At 42.7% G+C, this 19,104-nt stretch overlaps 1 non-coding gene across 1 annotated transcript; it reads left to right on the forward strand.

Moving 5' to 3' along the window:
* The first annotated feature begins 18,605 nt into the window (after nucleotides 1-18,605).
* LOC145394340 (5S ribosomal RNA) lies at nucleotides 18,606-18,724 on the forward strand. Its single transcript, XR_013896401.1, has one exon. It is a non-coding gene; the product is annotated as a 5S ribosomal RNA (ribosomal RNA).
* The last annotated feature ends 380 nt before the right edge of the window (nucleotides 18,725-19,104 follow it).

The raw sequence follows: 19,104 nt of genomic DNA on the forward strand, positions 1-19,104 counted from the left end.
TGTATGCTTTCTTCTTTTGTGCCACAGCCTGTTTCACCTCTTCAGTCCACCACGCTGTTCCTTGCACCCCCCTCCGTCTTCTCTTCCTTCCACACACCACATCACATGCTGCACATATTTCTTCTATAAATATCTTACACACACCTTCCACGTCTCCCATCTGCTCCAATTCATATTTGCCCAATCGTTCCTCCACTTCTCTCTTATACTCTGCCTTTTTCTCATCCTCTTGTAACCTTTCCACTCTCCTTGCAACTACTCCTTCCTCTCGTCTTTCCCTTCTTCTATTCCTCCATCATACTTGCATTCTAATTCTGGCCACCACCAAGTAGCGGTCAGAAAGTCCACTCCCCCAACCTCTATACACTCTTGCATCCTTTACACATCTTCGCATCCTTTCATCCACACACACATAATCAATCATTGCCTTCCTTTCATTCAGTTCACCACCCACCCTTCTCATCACTCGCCATGTATACCTGTAGATCATTTTATGCCTGAAGAGGTTATTGGCTATCACCAACCCCCTCCCAGCACAAATGTCCACTAACGCACTCCCATTCTCATCTATCTCAGCAGGCACACCCCACTCACCAACTATTCCATCCACCGTCACGTTCCCAACTTTACCATTCATATCACCAATCAAAAACACTCTCTCATTCCTTCCAAACTTTTCCATGCACACTTCCGCATTTGTCCAGAACTCTTCTCTCACTCTTCTAGCACGATCTTGCGTTGGCGCATACACACACACAATCGCCCACATTTGTATTCCAACTTTCAACTTTACCCACACAATCCTTGACCCAACTGATCCATACTGTCTTATGCTCTTCTTCCATCTTTTACTCACAACTCTACATACTGCTTCCTTTGCCCTCTCATTCTCACCTACTCCTGCACATATACTGTAAATATATATATATATATATATATATATATATATATATATATATATATATATATATATATATATATATATATATATATATATATACACACACACACAGACACACACACACACAATTGTGCTTGCCTGCAAATGTTTATGGGACTAACATATAGCCTTTCTTTAGCAAAAATAAAAAAATACCAATATTTTTGTTTCCCTATCGTCACTGAGGCCACAGTGACACAAGAAATGTACTTAAACATATTTTTGCGTGTTCCAGTCACCTAAAATCTTGTTTGGTATTCTGCTGACACTTCTAGGACTTACCCCAACCTAATGCAAAAAGAATGAAGTCGATGTCTGTTACCACTTTCGTGAAACAAACGAGCAAATGCACAGTCAGACACGCACATGTACAGCTTAACTTGATTATTTAAATATACGAACCTACACACACAGACACACACACGCACACAGACAGATGTAATCATTTGACATTGCAAGTACACTGCTGAACTAAGGCCTCTCCCCCAACCTTCTCCACGAATTCCATGGCGGAGCCAATCCTTGCCTGGTTTTGCCTGCCATCTTCTTTATCTGATCTCTCCATCTCTTGTGTGACCATTTTTTGTCTCGGATTCCAGACAGTCGCTTACTTTTGTTACATGATATGTCACTTCCATTTCCCTGCTATTGTATGAGAGAGAGAGAGAGAGAGAGAGAGAGAGAGAGAGAGAGAGAGAGAATTACATAATTGGAGACAAAAGACGAGCGTCCATCATTTACACACTTACGAACGCAAGGCCAGAAGCCTGCAAGAATGACAAATGGCTTCCTGTAACCCAGGATATCATTTAATAAGGTGGGTGGTTACCATCTTTGTACTGAGTGTCGAGAGTGTGTAGCTTAGCTCCTGGATGCTACGTTCCTGATGTGGCAAAAAAGAATTGAATGATGACTGAATGGTTGGAGGATATCACGCGGAAATGGACTTCGATTATTAATCATGCCGCGTTAGGTCTGCATCATGACCGGAACCTTACCTTCGGAGGGTGAATGGTAGTTAGAATCACCCCATCACCAACGTACTTTAGTACGATGCTAAGTACGATGCTTCTGAAAGTCGAAGTGTTGTCATGGTTATAAATGTGTTTTAGGATATGTCTGTGTTATCGGTATAGCCAACATAGTGCAGACACATAAATGCCTATGAATGTGCATACCACCATTACCTGATTTACGTCTCTGACATTGATTGTGCGACCTCTAGACTCTGTCAAAAGCATCAAGAGTACACTAACAATCGAACCACCGCAGCTCCTGGCAGTAATGGTAGGCATGATACGTGGAAATGGGGAAACAGATAAAGTAAATGAAAGAGGTCATAATATTTTACGAATAGATGCTAGTGACTAAGCTAAAGTTACTTCACGTGCGTCATGCAAATGATCACAAATGGTGATGTTCAAGGCAGGATGTAAGGGTGGGTAGTGATGGTAGTGGAGCAGGAACCGGTGATATTCATGCCGGGCTGTGACTGAATGAAGTCAATGCGAAAAAGAGAAATCGAGCGAGGGACATCGAGGCAACGCACTCAAGGCATTGATACAAGTTTATGACAGTCCGACAGAGTGATTTGACCGAGTCCAAGGTTAGATCCACGCGAAAAGCAACCAAACTGTGTAGTAATTAAGAAAGGATTTGAGACAACAGAAGAATGAGAAGTGGAGATAAAACTAGGAAAGTTGTGGCCATCTGTGAATACACATAGGCATGAGAGAGAGAGAGAGAGAGAGAGAGAGAGAGAGAGAGAGAGAGAACTGAGGAAGGACCAGGAGACGGGATTAAACGAGATGAAAGAGATTACAAAGAAGATATAGAAAATGGATTCCAGGAAATATGAGTAAAAGCTTTGCTTTACAGCGTTTCCTGGTTTCTTGGTCTACAAAGTCCTGTCTCTCGTCAATAATAGTCAGTGGCCAATTGCTGTCCACTGAAAATGCTGACTGACAATTGGGGGAGGAAACGAGGGAGAAGATGGCGTTTTTTGACGATTAAAAATGAATGAATGAATGAATGAACTTTCCAGTCATTTCCACTATAGCATGAAATATTTTTAGCTCTAATAGAACAGTCTGTGCTTGAATGAACACAAACAAAAATTATCATGTAAACATCTAATTTATTTCTGTGTTTTGATAGCCAGATGAGACAAATATTTGACGTTCTTCCAATTTCACAATAAAATTATATGGAATAAAGCTTCCCTGAGATTACTAGAATTCCAGTTATTATGGTTAAGCATATGTACTGTACGTCCGATGACGGGAGCTGGTCATCATAGCATATGGTCTTGAGTCTATCTTTTCTGTGTTGTTTGTTGCTGTTGATTAACCCCAACCTGTCTGGTCCAGCAGAACCATTAAACACAGGAAAACAGCCGTTCCTGCAGGGCTGTCCCATGCAGTGAACGGACATTCCCTTGTGGATAACAGTGCTTCGCCATTGCGAGGTGCTGAGAAACGTGTGGAAGTTTGGTTCCTGGATGGATGCCGCATTTGCGACTTTCCACCCGTGTAAAAGGGGCACCGTTGTAGGCTCAACATTACTTCCGTGATTAGTTATATTGTTACATCTCAGCGTCGTAAGTTATATTCAGGGTTACGTGGAAACCATTAGACCTGTCACTCAGTGTAGAGCCAACTGAAGTGGAAAGGAGAGCGAACAAATGTGAGAGAAGGAAAATGAGAAAGATGAAGAGAGGGAGACAGAAACAGAATTGGAATAATAAAGGTAAAGGAAGTAGTAGGCAGCACTATAACAAGTGAATGAATGATGTCGCCTCTAGCTACCACTTTGATTCTCTGCACGAGGCGGAAATATGCAAGAAATTAGTAAAATCACCTGTAACTGAAACTGGAGTTTATAATACAGCCGTGCTGCATTTTATACAATATGACTGTACTCTTCTTAATCGCCGTCTATTTGTCCAACTAGTATCACTGGAACGAAAATCATCATGATGAGTAAAACAATTCGTCGCAGTGTGCCAGTATCTTAGAATAAGTAAATAAATAAATAAATCCATTATGTCCCTGAATAACACTGCATTATTTCCCCAGATTTAATCAAGCATGCTGCACCTCAATCCATAACCTGTACCATCCTTTCCTAGGTGTTGGAGGGGGACATCTTCACGTGGTGACACCAATATAACTGGGTGTTTCAGGTACCCGGTGATATAAACGTCGCTGAATCCCTTACCTGTTTTCCGAAAGGCGTATGGTGACCTGCAAGAGATCCGTAACTTCAGATGATATTCACTGAGTTCAAGTTCAGATTTGCCTGGAGCCAAAGTAACAACGATAACTCTGCTCTGCTTTTTTTATTCTACCAGCCCTTTCCTTCATCCCCTCCCTTCCCATTCCGCCATTGCCTATCTGCTGTTTCTCTCGCCATTCTCTCCGTACTACCCTCACATACCATACCCATTTTCCTCATCAACTCATCCATACTGGCAGTTCAGGCACGAACCCATACTAATTCTCCATCATCACGCATAATTCTCTTCATACTCTTCCCCCCTCCCCTTTAAAATTATGCCGAAAGTGAGTTTGGCTACCGCTTCTTCATTTTCCATCAATGTTTCCCCGCCCTTACAACGAACTGTCCTGATTATTAGTGTACAATGATCGGACTGGACAGCAGGATTCCCTACATTCCTGTTGGACTAATAATAGTTTGAAAGGCGTGGAATGAACACTAAGATGGAAGGAGGCACCTCCTATGCAACTGAAGTTATCTCAAAAACTGTAGAACCTGCAGCTTTCCTTGTACTGCCTGGGTCTGTGCCGCTTTCAAAGACACGAAAAAAGAAGAGTCGATGGAATTTAAGTTTTCACTCTATGTAAGCAATAAATTAAAAAAAAAAAAAAGTGGGGGGGGAGATGTATACTAAGTGTGGAGGTGCTTCTCTTTCAGGGTAGCATGGCATGATGTGTCATGTCCATATGTATTTTTTTTTTTTTTTTGCTTATTAGAAAACAATTACAATAAACTGAAAAGCTGGTAATTTGTAGCAGTGTTCTGGATACATTTTTTTTCGGTAGCAGTCGCGATTGTGCGTTCATTATATTGCTGGAAACGAAAGCAATATTATTTTTTCTCTCACCAGTGAGTAGTTTTTCTATAATCCAAAGAAAGAAAATAAGTAAAAACAGATGACTGAAGTCTGACAGAAGTGAGTGAAGGAAGCAGAGATACAGTATGGCTAACAGAACAGAAACCAGTCAGATAAAGAGAATATTTATATCTTAAGGAATCATTTGAAACAGGTAAAAATGACCATAGCTTGACCCTCTGTGATTTAATGGTCGTGGATCTAGGCAAAGTGAAAGTTAGGATGAGGTGAGGCGCCAAGAACAAGGTTGTTCATGATGACGTAGTGATACATCATGGAGTTTATTTATTTGTGAATGTAGTGCATGAATGAACAGTACATGTGTGTGTGTGTGTGTGTGTGTGTGTGTGTGTGTGTGTGTGTGTGTGTGTGTAAATTTCTATACTTTCTCATGCTACCAGACATTTTCCTCTCCAAATTGGTGCTTTTCATTGTTTTCAGTACCTTACTCACTGGTATTTTCTTACACAGTTACTAGTACTGTGTACCAGTATTTCGCTCTCATAGGTGACCCCCAAAATATTCATGATAACAAGCTTATTTTCACGAACTCTGGTACTTAGATTAATGATACCTTTCACTGTTTATACATATGTTGCTATATTTAAAAATAGCTTTCTGAACCTCGACACACTTTTCTGCATCTCGCTCATTCTTTCTAACACACTCTTCTGCACCTCGACACATTATCTTTCAGCCCGACACACTGTCCTGGTCCTTCAGATTTTCTCCACGCCTCCTGAATGTTTGTTTGTATATATATGCCCCACAAACAATGGTGGGGACACGGGCAAACATGAGAGCCCGTCAGGGAAACAGCGGAAAAAGGCTCCTCACAAGGAACGTAGCACGGCCGGCAGACTGGCAAACAAGGGAATGACGGCAGAGGCAGGGGACGATGCGACGGATGATGATGCGGTCGACTGCACGTAGATCGACGAGTGCAGGGCAGGACGAGAGCTGGGTAGAGTGACGGCTCCAATGGAGGGGGCGCCGACGACGAGCTACAAGTGGAAACACCCCAAACGACTCGACGGTGATGGTGAGGCGGCAAGCAGACGGTCGTTGATCGTAAACAAGGGCAGGGCTGGACAGGTTGCCTAGGGTGGAAGATACGGCACAGATGTAGGGGGCGCCGATGACAGATCCAGATGGAAGGCGTCCCGACGCTGCCCTCAATCCCCTTGCCCTTGATGGAGTAGGACTAAACACTCGCCCAGCTCCCCAGCAGCGGCAGATGGACGCCAAGAAGGGTAGGCCCAGTCACGGTCGAAAGGAGAGAGGGCCCTGATCCAGGTAGTGGCGGATGGAGCGTCGTCGGCCGGAGTCGATAGGCAGAGGAGCCTCGACCTCCTGGTGGGCAGATCTAGGCTCTCATGCTCTAGGTGGAAAGGACAGGCCAGACCCCCTCGGCTGGTACGGCTGCTGTGGAGAGCTAGTCCCGCCGGGAACAGGAGTGGAGATGTTACCTCGACGAGAGATGGGCTGCGAGTCACGCCTCCTGAAATTAATTTCAACCGTTTTGAAGTCGTGCAAACAGCGCATATTGTTTGGTGAAAATCTGCGAAGATCGACCTTAGGTCTGTAGTGCAATTTTAGTGGTGGAGGGTACAGTGGGTGGAGGGCAGTGTCGGTGGTGGAGGGAACAGTGTTGGTGGTGGAGGGAACCATAGGCGGATCTAGACAGCTATTCTGGGGGAGGGGGGCAAGTAAGAAAGGGGCGCCTGATACTAGCCAGATTATTTAAATTTTCACTACTTATTACGTACATATCTAATTTATATGAGTAACTTTTGCAAGTTTAGGCCAGACATACAGCGAACGTTTTCTAAAGGAAAACATTCACTAACTTCCCCATTTCCACACACACATGCACTAACACATGTATTAAAAGATACTTTTTGTGTCTGGGTGAGGGCGAGGTGCCCGACGCTTTTTCTTACCTATGGCCCTAGGAGTTGAAAGGAACAAGAGGAACAACAAACAAGTGGAAGGAATTACAGAGGGGCGCCAACACCTCCTGGGGAGGGGGGCATGGCCCTAATGACCCCCCCCCAAAAAAAAAAAATCCGCCAGTGGAGGGAGCAGTGTTTGTGGTGGAGGATACAGTGTTGGTGTCGGAGGGGACAAAGTTGGTGCTGGAGGGTACAATGGTGGTGATGGACGGTACTGAATTGTTGGCGGGGACAATTTTGGAGATGAAGAGTACTGCGTTGGTGTTGGTGGGTGCAGAGTTAGTCGTGGAGTTTAGAGTGTTGGTGGTGGAGGGTGCAGTGTTCTGCTACTATATTCTTAGTAACTTTTCTCATTTTTCTCCTTATTGATGGTGTTTTTACCTCCTCCAAGGAGGTTATGTTTTTGACGGCATTGGTTTGTTGCTTGCCGTAATCGAAAGATTCGGCATCATGTTGATCAGTTCTGCATGTCTGCCTGTCTATCTATCAGCTCTTTACAGGTCACAATTTTGTGCCCATCATTCTGAAAAAAAAATCAGAAGGTTCTATAAACAATGGAAGATTATTGTTTTTCATCAATATCGGTCACAGGACCTGGGCTGGGTGGGGGGTTGAAATCCCTCAGTGGTGCAATTTCTGCCGTAAGACCTGTAGAGATATATAGACAGTACAATAACTAATAATACTAGGAGAGAGAGAGAGAGAGAGAGAGAGAGAGAGAGAGAGAGAAACATAGATAAGGAAGCACAAGAGGGGGCATATAGGGGGGAACATGAGGGGAAGAAGTTGGGAGAAGAATAGGGGGAAAGAAGAGGGGAGATGAGGGGGAAGAGGGTGGGGGAAGATGGAAGGAGGGAAAGATGGGAGGGGGGAAGAGGCAAGGGGGAAAGAATGGGAGTGAGAACGAAGGGAAAGGGTAAAAAAGGGGAAGGAAGAAAGGAAGGAATGAAGAGAGGGAAGAGGGAAAGGGGGAAAGAGAGGGGAGAGGGAATGAGGGGGAGAAGGGAAGGAGGAGGATGTAAGAAGAGGGGGAGGGGGAATGGGGGAGTGGAAGGAAAGGAGGGGGAAGGGGAAGGAGGGAGAGAGGAAGGAGGGAGGAGGAAGAGGGGGGGAGGTTCATCCGGGAAGCACTCTGCTTATGGCAGTTTCATCAGTCTGTCTGTTTGTCTGCTGTCTACAGGTCACAATTTTGCACCAATCATTTTGAAAAACAAAAAAAACGGAAGGGAAATAACCATACCCCCAGGAAGCCTATCGTTTTCCATCAAAACTGGTCAAAGGCACTGTGCTGGGTGGGGGGTTGAAACCCCTCGATGACCGTGGGTCCGGAAATCACCGGGACTCAGTGGTAAGTCCATAGCATTATTTGTTATCGTTATTTCGCCATAGCGAATTTGTCGGGATCCCTATATGTTTGAACATTCTGGATCACCAGATCCGGAATGTTTCTTGGATCCAGGTCAAACATGGGTGTGTGATAGATCTTATGGTGATGTTATCTTGTAATTTTTATGCAAGCATTGTAGGCATAATTTATCGAGTTAGACGCAGAAATGTTGAAATTACCACTATCTCACAATGATCATATTAAAAATTCCTGGATCTAGATGATGATCCGGATCCCCACCAAAGTCTAATGAACTGTTCCTTGGTCCATAACCTACACCTCCAAAAACTTAAGCAAAATCCGTTCATAACTTTATAAGTAATCCAGCTAACAGACAAACAGACAAATGAAATTGCAAGAGGCATAGTGCTTGCCGGATGGAATAGAATTAAAGATGATAGCCCTCCATATCATGTACCAGTACTGATTTTATTCATAATACACATATCTTGACATTTCAATCCAATTCCTCACCAACATTTTTTTTTTTTTTGGGGGGGAGGGGTTAATTAAAATATGGATATTTCTTAGTGCAATGTTTTTTCACTCCTCTGCTTTGTTTTCACTGGCGTGTAGTTAGTCCTTTGACGAACTTCTTCGCGCTTCATTGTGAAGCATAGGATGGGTTTAGGAGGCTAAAAATTGCATTGCCAACTGCACCAGACATTTCTCTTCAACCTGGTAAAATATATATATATATATATATATATATATATATATATATATATATATATATATATATATATATATTCTGAATCTAAAAAAATGGTGCCTGGGCCTGCCACTAAATCCTGGCGATTTCTGGACCCTGGGCCATTGTGAGGTTTCAACCCTCCACCCAGCCCAGGGCATTTGACCGATTTTGATGAAAAACAATAGGCTTCAAGGGTTTATGGATATCTACCTTCTGATTTTTTTTTTTTTTTTTTTTAAGAACAATTAGCAAAAGAACTGGGAACTATAGAGAGCATACAAACAAACAGAAAGACAGGCGTACGGAAGGGACGAACATTGTTTCCGAATCTTTCGATTCCATCAAGCACTGGAACTGCCAAAGGCAAAGCTTTTGCCAGATGGATCCGACTATCTGTTTTGTTTTCACTCGTGTGTGGGCAGCAGACCGCTTACCGGAGGGATCCGTTTGTGTCTGCTTAGTTCTCAACGGAGTGTTGGCAGTCATGTGGCAAAATTTATCGTGCTTAATTGCACAGAACAGGATGGGTTTACGAAACTAAAAACTGCATTGCCAGGTGCACAACCGTTTCTCTTCAGTTTGGTTTGAAAAAATCGATTTTCAATATTTGAAAAAATGGTGCCTGGGCCGGCCACTGAGTCCCGGTGATTTCCGGACCCTGGGGGTAGGGGGGTTTCAAGAATACTCCCCCAGTATCCCTGCTTGTCGTACGAGGCGACTAAAAGGGTTGGTGGTGGGTTAGTGCCCCACCCCGTAAAAAGAACCAACTAAAAAAGCGAATAAAGCTCCTTAGACCCGGACGGACCATACGTTGACGACTAAGGAACGGACAAAGGACATTCTTAGGGTGGGAACATGGAACGTGAGAGGAGTGAATGATGAAGTCAAAGAGAGAGAGATTGTTCAGGTGCTTGAGGATGCAAAAGTGGATATATGTGGATTGACTGAAACTAAATGGAGAAGTGAAAGGATGAGAGAATGGGAATATGGTGTAGGTATATGTGCGGGAGTCAGTGAAAATGAGAGGGCAAGAGACGGAGTATGTCTGATGATAAGCAAGAAGTGGAAGGAGAATATAAGAGAGTATGGAACAGTGGGTGCAAGGATTGTATGGGTGAGGATGAAAGTAGGTATACAAGCATGGGCGATTGTATGTGTGTATGCTCCAACAGAGGATCGAGTGGCAAGAGTGAAAGATGAGTTTTGGGCGAGAGTAGAAGCATGTATGGACAAGTTTGAGAGGAGCGAGAGAGTGTTGTTGATTGGAGACATGAATGGCAAAGTTGGGAATGTACGAGTGGATGGAGTGGTTGGTCAGTGGGGTGTGCCAGCTGAAGTAGATGGGAATGGTAGTGCTTTGGTGGACATCTGTGCTTGTAAGGGGTTGGCAATAGCCAACACCTACTTTTGTCATAAGATGATCCACCGGTATACATGGAGAGTAATGAGGGGGATGGATGGTGAACTTGTTGAACGAAAGGCAATGATAGACTACCTGTGTGTGGATGAGCGAATGAGAAGACAAGTGTTGGATGCAAGAGTGTGGAGAGGGTGGGGGAATGGAGTCTCGGACCATCACTTAGTGATCGCCAAGGTAAAGATGCAAAGAAAGTGGTTGAGGAGGCGAAGGGGAAGACAGGAGGAAGCAACTCCTGTGAGAAGAGTGGAGAAATTGCAAGAAAATGAGAAAATGACAGAGTATAAGAGCATAGCGGAAGAAAGATTGGGAAGGTATGAGATAGAGCAGATGGAAGGGGTGGAAGACGTATGTAAGATATTCACGGAAGAGATAGGCGCAGCGTGTGAGGCGGTTTGTGGAGTGAGGAGATGCAAGGGTGTGCAAGGGACAGCATGGTGGAATGATGATGTGAAACGAGCTGTGGAACAAAAGAAGAAGGCATATGGTGAATGGTTGGCGAGTAGAGGTAGGGGAGAAGACGAGAGAGAGAAGAGAGAGGTATATGTGAGCAGGAGAAGGGAGGTTAAGAGACTGGTGAAGGAGAGTAAGAAGAAAGTGGATGAAGAGTTTGGGAGGAATCTGAGTGTGAAATGGAGGGAGAGCAAGAAATTGTTTTGGAAGGAGGTAAAGAAAGTAAGGCAGTGTGAAAGGGGAAGTAATAGGGGAGTGAAAGATAGGAATAATAGATTGTTGGTGGAGAAGAGAGAGAAATTGAGGAGATGGAAGGAGCACTTTGAGGATTTGTTGAATGTAGAGAGTGAGAGCAGTGTGAGTATAAGTGGTTGGGGAATGGCTGGGAGAAGAAGAGATGAGAGGAGGGAGGGAGAGATCAGTAGGGCAGAAGTAGTGGAAGCGATGAAGAAGATTAAGCTGGGAAAGGCCCCAGGAATTGGTGGAGTGTGTGGTGAAATGCTTAGGTATGGGGGTGAGATTGTTGTGGAGTGGATATGGAAGTTGTGTAGATTGGCTTGGGTAAAATATATGGTAGAATACTCATTGATAGGGTTAGGCATATGACAGAGGAGCTAGTTGGAGAAGAACAACGGGGATTTAGGAAGGGAAAAGGGTGTGTAGATCAGATATTTGTTCTAAGATGTTTAGTGGAGACGTATCTAGAGAAGGGAAGGAAAGTGTATGCTGCCTTCATGGACTTGGAGAAAGCTTATGACAGAATACATGGGCAAGGTATGTGGAAGGTATTAAGAATATATGGAGTGGAGGGGAAATTGTTGAGTGCTGTGAAGAGTATGTACGAGGGAGCTAGGGCTACGGTGCGAGTGGATGGTGAGCTGAGTGAGTTCTTTGATCTCAATGTGGAACTGAAACAGGGGTGTGTGATGTCTCCATGGCTGTTTAATATATATATGGATGGGGTTGTAAAGGAGGTGCAAGGTAGGGCAGTGGATGTGGGGCTGGCCCTAATGAATGAGGGTGAGATTTCGAAGCTTCCTGTGTTGCTGTTTGCTGATGATACAGTATTGTTGAGTGAAGATGAATGGGAGTTGCAAGGTTTGGTGAATGAATTTGGGACAGTGTGTAGGAGGAGGAAGCTGAAAGTTAATGTAAACAAAAGTAAAGTTATGGTGTTTGAGAGGAATGAAGTCACAGGGTGTGCAGTGAGGTTGGATGGTGAGGATATGGAGAATGTGAGTGCATTCAAGTACTTGGGTAGTGTGATGAGTAAGGATGGAACTTTGGGGGATGAAGTACGTGAAAGGGTACAGCAGGGAAGGAAGGTTGTTGGTACACTGAAAGCAGTGATGAGAAATAGGGAGGTGAGTATGGAAGTTAAGAAGTCACTGCATGATGGTATTGTGATCCCTACCCTGACGTATGGAAGCGAGGCGTGGACATTGCAAAAGGGGAACAAGTCAAGAGTGAGAGCAGTGGAAATGAGTTACTTGAGAGGAGCATGTGGAGTGACGTGGAGGGACAGGTTGACGAATGAAGAATTGAAGGAATGTTGTGGGGTAGATGTGGATGTGGTTGAGAACATTAGGAGAAATACACTGAAGTGGTTTGGACATGTGGAGAGAATGGAGAATGAAAGACTGACTAAGAGGATGTATGTAGGTGAGGTGGAGGGAGGGAGAGGGAGGGGTAGACCGAGGATGAGGTGGAGGGATGGAGTTGAGAGGTATATGAGGGAGGGGGGGGTGAGTTGGGGGGAGGGTAGTCAAATGGTGGGTGACAGAGTGACTTGGAGGCGTTTTGTCTGCGGCCACCCTTTGCGGGATTAGGGCGTCGGGCTATAGATAGATAGATAGATAGACTTACCACTAAATATTTAACTGAAGCTGAAGCTTTTGCTGATTAAGTAGGGTGTCAGTGGACTTGATGTATCTTTAATGGTTACTGAGCTAGATCCTGAAGAAAACTGCCATGAGTGAAATACCGTTTTTTTTTTTTTTTAATAACTTTCAAACTAATAATGATATCAATTTGATTCTAAATGCAAAAGGTAGGTTTTCATGATCAAATAAAACATATTATGAGGGTCAAACTATCATGGGAATACTGCTTTTAAATGTAATGGTATTATGGGGAAGCAGAGCTTGCTTATTTTTGTTTTTGTTTGTCTGACTGTACACACTGAAACAGGTTATGGAACCCATCACTGTTGCACTGGAAACATTAGAAATTCGGAAATAAGCATTGCTCTTGGAAAAAAAAATAGAGTGCTATTGTCCGCAATGCACTTAACACAGTAGAAATGCTGACTTCACTCAACACAGTGAAAATGCTGATGTCAGCACTGCACTCAGCACAGTAGAAATGTTAACATCAGTGCTGCACTCAACACAAAAGAGGGCTGTTGACAAATGGGGGGTTATTCAGCCTTGGAGGAGGTTTGTAATCAGGGATTGCTCTTGTTTCATCATAATCCCTTCTAATTTTTCATCTTTCCTGTGTCTTTACAGTGACTCACACATAAACCCATCTCCACATAAACCCCTTAGTGTCATCTCACAACTCAGTAGCCCCAAGGGATCTTTTCCTTGACTGGAAATTTCCACCATTAATCTATTTTCCCCTTGGACCTATTTCCCTGGTGAACATATTATCCTCCTTTGAACCCATTTAACTCCATGGGTCCATTCTTTCCATCGACATATTTTTGCTCAAGGTGATATTTTTCATATAAACCTCTTTTTCAAAGGACCTCTTCTAGCCTAGAAATATTTTCCTCCATGATCTTATTTTTTTCAGTGGCTTATATTCCATATGAAACTACACTTGTCCATGGTATTGTGTTTAACAATGGGCGTCTTTTCCTTCCATGGATCCAACTTTCCTTAGGTCTTCTTTTCTCGTTGACCCAAATTTTTCTCATGGAGCAATGCCAAATCAGCACTTGGATCTATTTTTGCCCATGGAGATTATTGTCATATAGACCGTTTTATCAAGAACCCATTATTTTTCATTGACCTTTGTTCCCCATGGCCCTATTTTCCGGATCATCCTTTTTTACCTATGGTCCTTTTTTTCACCATGGGCCTCTGTTCCATTCTTGGACACAAACCAGCATTCCCTGTGGATACACTATTCCAATGGACCTATTTTCTCATGGGGAAGCACCAAATCTGAACTTGAATATTTTTTTCCCATGGACTCCTATCACCCATGGTCCCATCTCCACATATTAGAACTACGTTCCTACTTGGGCCCTACCATGGACTCATTCACCCTATGCACCTTTTTCCCACTACCCACCCACCTCACTCATAGCACTCATGCACATCACCATGTCTACACCACCCTATCCAACCTCCCAACCTGATATTTGGTTCCTTCTTCCACGCATAAAAAAAAAAAAAAAAAAAAAAAACTTACACTGCCCACCCATTTGACCCTGTCCACTCATCTGACTGACCATCCAACCCTTCTAACCTATTCATTTAACCATCCCACCCACACACCAACCCTGCCCATCCCACTCTCCTATCCACCCTGCCCATGCCACCCTCGCCACCAGTCCACCCATGAGGATACCCACCTACCCACGTATTTCTATCAGCAAAATGGCTTGCAAGTTTACACATTCATACCAATCTAACTGCACACATACAAAGATGGATCCACACTACTCACACATTCACAGACAATTATATAGCTGCCTTTTTAGTGCACATCATTGGTTCCCAACATTTCATTTTTTCATTTCTTTCTTTCTTTTTTTTTTTTTTTTAGCCTGTTGACCATTGGACCTAAGGCCCTGGTCATTAAGCCATATTACTATGTTATTGATTTTTTACTTACAATTTTATTTCTTATTCACTTTACTTGACTTGTATTATTTCAACTATTATAAAACAGAAAAAGCAAACAGACCTAAGCTAGCATCCTCATACATTTAAAACAAGCAAAAACAATCGCTAACCTACACTAAAGCCTAAAGACACAAATAACTAAACTTATGGTTAAAATGCCTCGAACAACAGAACATCATCGACTGTAAATGTGCAATGCCTCCTTACCTTAAACACCTGCAGTCATCACCTGCTGACCGTCATGCATGGCACATGCATTAATTTGGGGAAAATCAATATACAAAATAGAACTATGGGAGGCAAGAACTATTCCATATGCATCAATGGTGGCCCTAATTAAGAAGACATATACAGGCATACGCAAAGTATTTACATATGTAGGCTACAATGGGCGTAATACCTCGCCCAATAGAACACCATCGACTGGAGGTGCCCAATACATTTCTATACTGTACATTTGTACTTATCAATTGATGACTGTCAGACGAGGCATGTGTCTTAATATAAGGGATATCATTACAAGAAATATAACCGTCAGAAACATGTATTATTTTAGATATGTCAGCTCTCAACCCTAGTTAAATAATACATAACATATACATATTTACAGTCAACAAAAAAAAAAGAACATGAAAAAAGTCATATCACTCTGATCAATCTGGTCTCCATCAAGAAAGAAATCAGTTTATTAGTCATAACAATATCCCCATCACCCAGTAAGGTGGAAAGGGTGAATGGGACGTCTGCTACGCCCCAGTAATTTATAAGTGAAGCACGTTCACGGATAAAATGCCGATAGCACAGCTTGATATGACTGATAAATAACGACACACCATACTGATAAATAACGACACACCATAGATGTTATAGTGTGGTGAAAATTACCATTCAGCATAATGTTTTCATATGAGCTAAAAGTGTGCAATAGACGTTGCCGGTTCTGAGTAAACATGGCAAGTGCACTCTGCCATGTACTTAGAATCTTACGGTATATATATCTTTTAACTTAATTCATCATTTGCACTGATCAAGATGAGATAACTTTAATTCTTTGCGGCTGGAGGGAAGCAGCTGCTATATTGGCGATAACGTCAGTATTCATACTCCAGACGATGCTCCAATCCATCACACAATACTTTACCAGTAACAGAGATAATAGTTGTACCGACATGGCCACCCCAGATCCAAACCACCCCCTTCAGGTATGTTGTGAAGGAATACTTTTTATGGTGTAAATGGGTGGCACCTTTTAGTAAGTAAAGTGTGGTGAAATCGACCAGTAAATTGTGGTGAAATCGACCAGAAGTAGCTTACAGCTACACCATTCCTGAGCAGTGATCGTGCCTCATGAGGTGGAAATTTTGATGTATGGTGTACGGTGTCATTCGTATGAGTTTATAATGGTATTATGCTCATGAATATTTAATAATTGGCCTCTTCATTATTAGTTGTCTGAAAGAACAGTTCCAGTAAGCGACTGAATTTGATTGCAAAGTACCTTCAGAAGAGTGCGACGAAATAGCGAATCGGCGGTCATTTACCGAATCGACACCTAATCGGCACTTTTAATTGGTAAGTGTTATAGATTTTTGATAATATAGGTTCATACTCACCTAAGTATCTGAAATCCGGTCAGATTTTTTATTCTTATTTTACTTTTTAAATAATCCGGATTCACAGCGAAAACGCACTAAAATTAGCGGAAGTGTTTCTCCTTTAGCTCAGCAGCTTGCCTTGGCAGACATCTGCTTTGTATAAATATTAATTTAACAAGCAAATGCATTTATTTGCACTTTAAATCAGTATTTGTGCAAAATAGAAGTCTGTCAAGACGTGTTGGAGATCTAAAGTAGAAATACCTGCTAACGTTAGCACGTTTTTGCTCTAAATCCTAATATTCTATTAATAGTTAAATTAATCATATTATAGTTTATTGACCGTAGAATATTGACCGAATTTCAGATAATTAGGTGCATATGATCGTATATGGTGAAGAACATAATATTTTCACAACAGTGACGACTGCATTCCAGCACTGGGAACTTCTGACGAGCAGCCAGCCACCACTGCTTTCGTTTATTGTTACTGGCTGGTACACAGAGGAATAATTTCCCTGATGTGCTTTTGTCACTGCACTTACACATTGGAACAAAACATTAGCAATTATTCCTCTTGTCACTGGAGATTCTTGGAGGTCAGAAATAAGCACAAGGTATGCAGGCTAAACGTAAACAAAGTAGACTAAGCTGCCTCAGTGTGAGTAGTGACGTCACGACCAATCAGATGCCGTTTCAGAGTCACATGATTTTTTAGCTATTTTTTCTATTATTATTTCATGTTTCTGCACATTTTTTTTTTTTTGGAAATAATGGTTGACATAATTATTTTCTGCGTATATTTTATGCAGACAAGTATCTTTCTTCAAAAAAAATTAACCGGAAACTTGTCTATTCAGTTGTAAGTGCGCCATCATTTCTCCCATGGGACTGGAAAGCTGGTAGTACTCCAACTGCCGAGGCATTCCTTGCAAGATGGTATACAGAGTCTGGTTCACTGACCAGACTTGATTAATTATTTTCCAAGGGAAAGACTCGATTGTAGATCACAACGAACATCCCAAATCTCCTCAAGCTGCACAGCCGACTTTGCTAGTAAGTCAACCTGCTCATTCCTACACATAAGACAATGACCAGACACCCAGATCAGAGTGAAAGACTTGCCCCATTAATGCAATTTATTAATGATGCGGCCCTGGATATCATGATAATCCGTTGTACAAGAAGTCTGAAGGGCCGACTTTGAGTCTGAAAATATGACTTCTGAGTCATGTCTAGAGTTTCGATCAAAGTCTGTGGCTTTTTCAATGGCAAAAAGTTTGGAGATAAACACAAATGCAAGAGTTGGCAACTGAAACCTGAGGGCACATTCAGTCACCCACACATTGGCACCCACACATTGGCACCCACACATTTACCTGACTTGGGACCATCAGTGTGCAATTGGTGGGACCCAAAAAGATTTATGATGTTGTTACAAAACGTGGACCTCCGCCTCCGATGCCTTGGTCTTCGGTACTGAGAGCCATGAAGCATCAACAGTGAAGTTGGGTTAACCCACCCTGTCCCGGCTGATTTTTAACAACTCCCCCCACCCCCAGTCCTGGCAGATTTTGGATTTTTTTTTTTTTGGCTCAAACCTCCGCTTTTGGTGAAAAACAATGGCAGATCACAGAGAAAGTGCTTACCCGAGCCTAGAAATGGTCAAGCAGATAAGCCTTTGTGCACCTGGTACCATATTCTGTAAAGGCCCTCGGCTGCTGTCCCATTTTCTATGGTTGAGGTAAGTATTCGAAATCACTCAGAACTGGTAGGTATTTATTAATTTGAAACAAAATAACATGTAGTACAAGAATATATTGGTTTCACACAAAAATACAGGTGAAATAAGCATTGTTCCATTGAGTGAGCATAGCGAAACTGCCCAAATTGGTCACATATGATTCGTTATGACTGTTATTTCAACATACATTTCATTTGCCCTTCCTACATAATACTTTTCCACTAATATTATCCCAGTTTCCATTTTAAAGAACTGTTATCACATATATACAGGCCTTATGATTATATTTAGCGCATACTTACATAGTGAGAGAACTCGCTATGACTATTGTTTCAACTTACATTCTCATCTTCAGCTTATATAATACTTTTCCACTAACATTACACTCGTTTCCACTTTATAGAACTGTTATCACATATTTACAGGCCAACGGCCATACCACGTTGAGTGCACCGCTTCTCGTCCGATCAGCGAAGTTAAGCAACGTTGGGTCTGGTTAGTACTTGGATAGGTGACCGCCTGGGAACACCAGATGCTGTTGGCATTCCCCCCTGGAGGTAGGGTTTTTTTCAAGAATACTCCCCCAGTATCCCTGCTTGTCGTACAAGGCGACTAAAAGGGTTGGCGGAGGGTTAGTGCCCCTCCCCGGAAAACAACTAACTAAAAAGACAAACAAGAAGCCTCGGACAACGACTGACCAAAAGATGACGACCCAGGACCGGACAAAGGACATGGTAATTGCAACATGGAATGTAAGAGGTGCAAATAATGAGGTGAAAGAGAGAGAGATTGTCCAGGTGCTTGATGGTGCAAAAGTTGATGTATGTGGAGTAACTGAAACTAAATGGAGAGGTGAGAGTGTGAGAGAATGGTAGTATGGATGGGGTATATGTGCAGTAGGTGAGAATGAGAGGGCAAAAGAAG

This window comes from Coenobita brevimanus, chromosome 3 (assembly GCF_032717465.1).
Source record: "Coenobita brevimanus isolate Jiangsu-jjx chromosome 3, ASM3271746v2, whole genome shotgun sequence".
Lineage (NCBI taxonomy): Eukaryota > Metazoa > Arthropoda > Malacostraca > Decapoda > Coenobitidae > Coenobita > Coenobita brevimanus.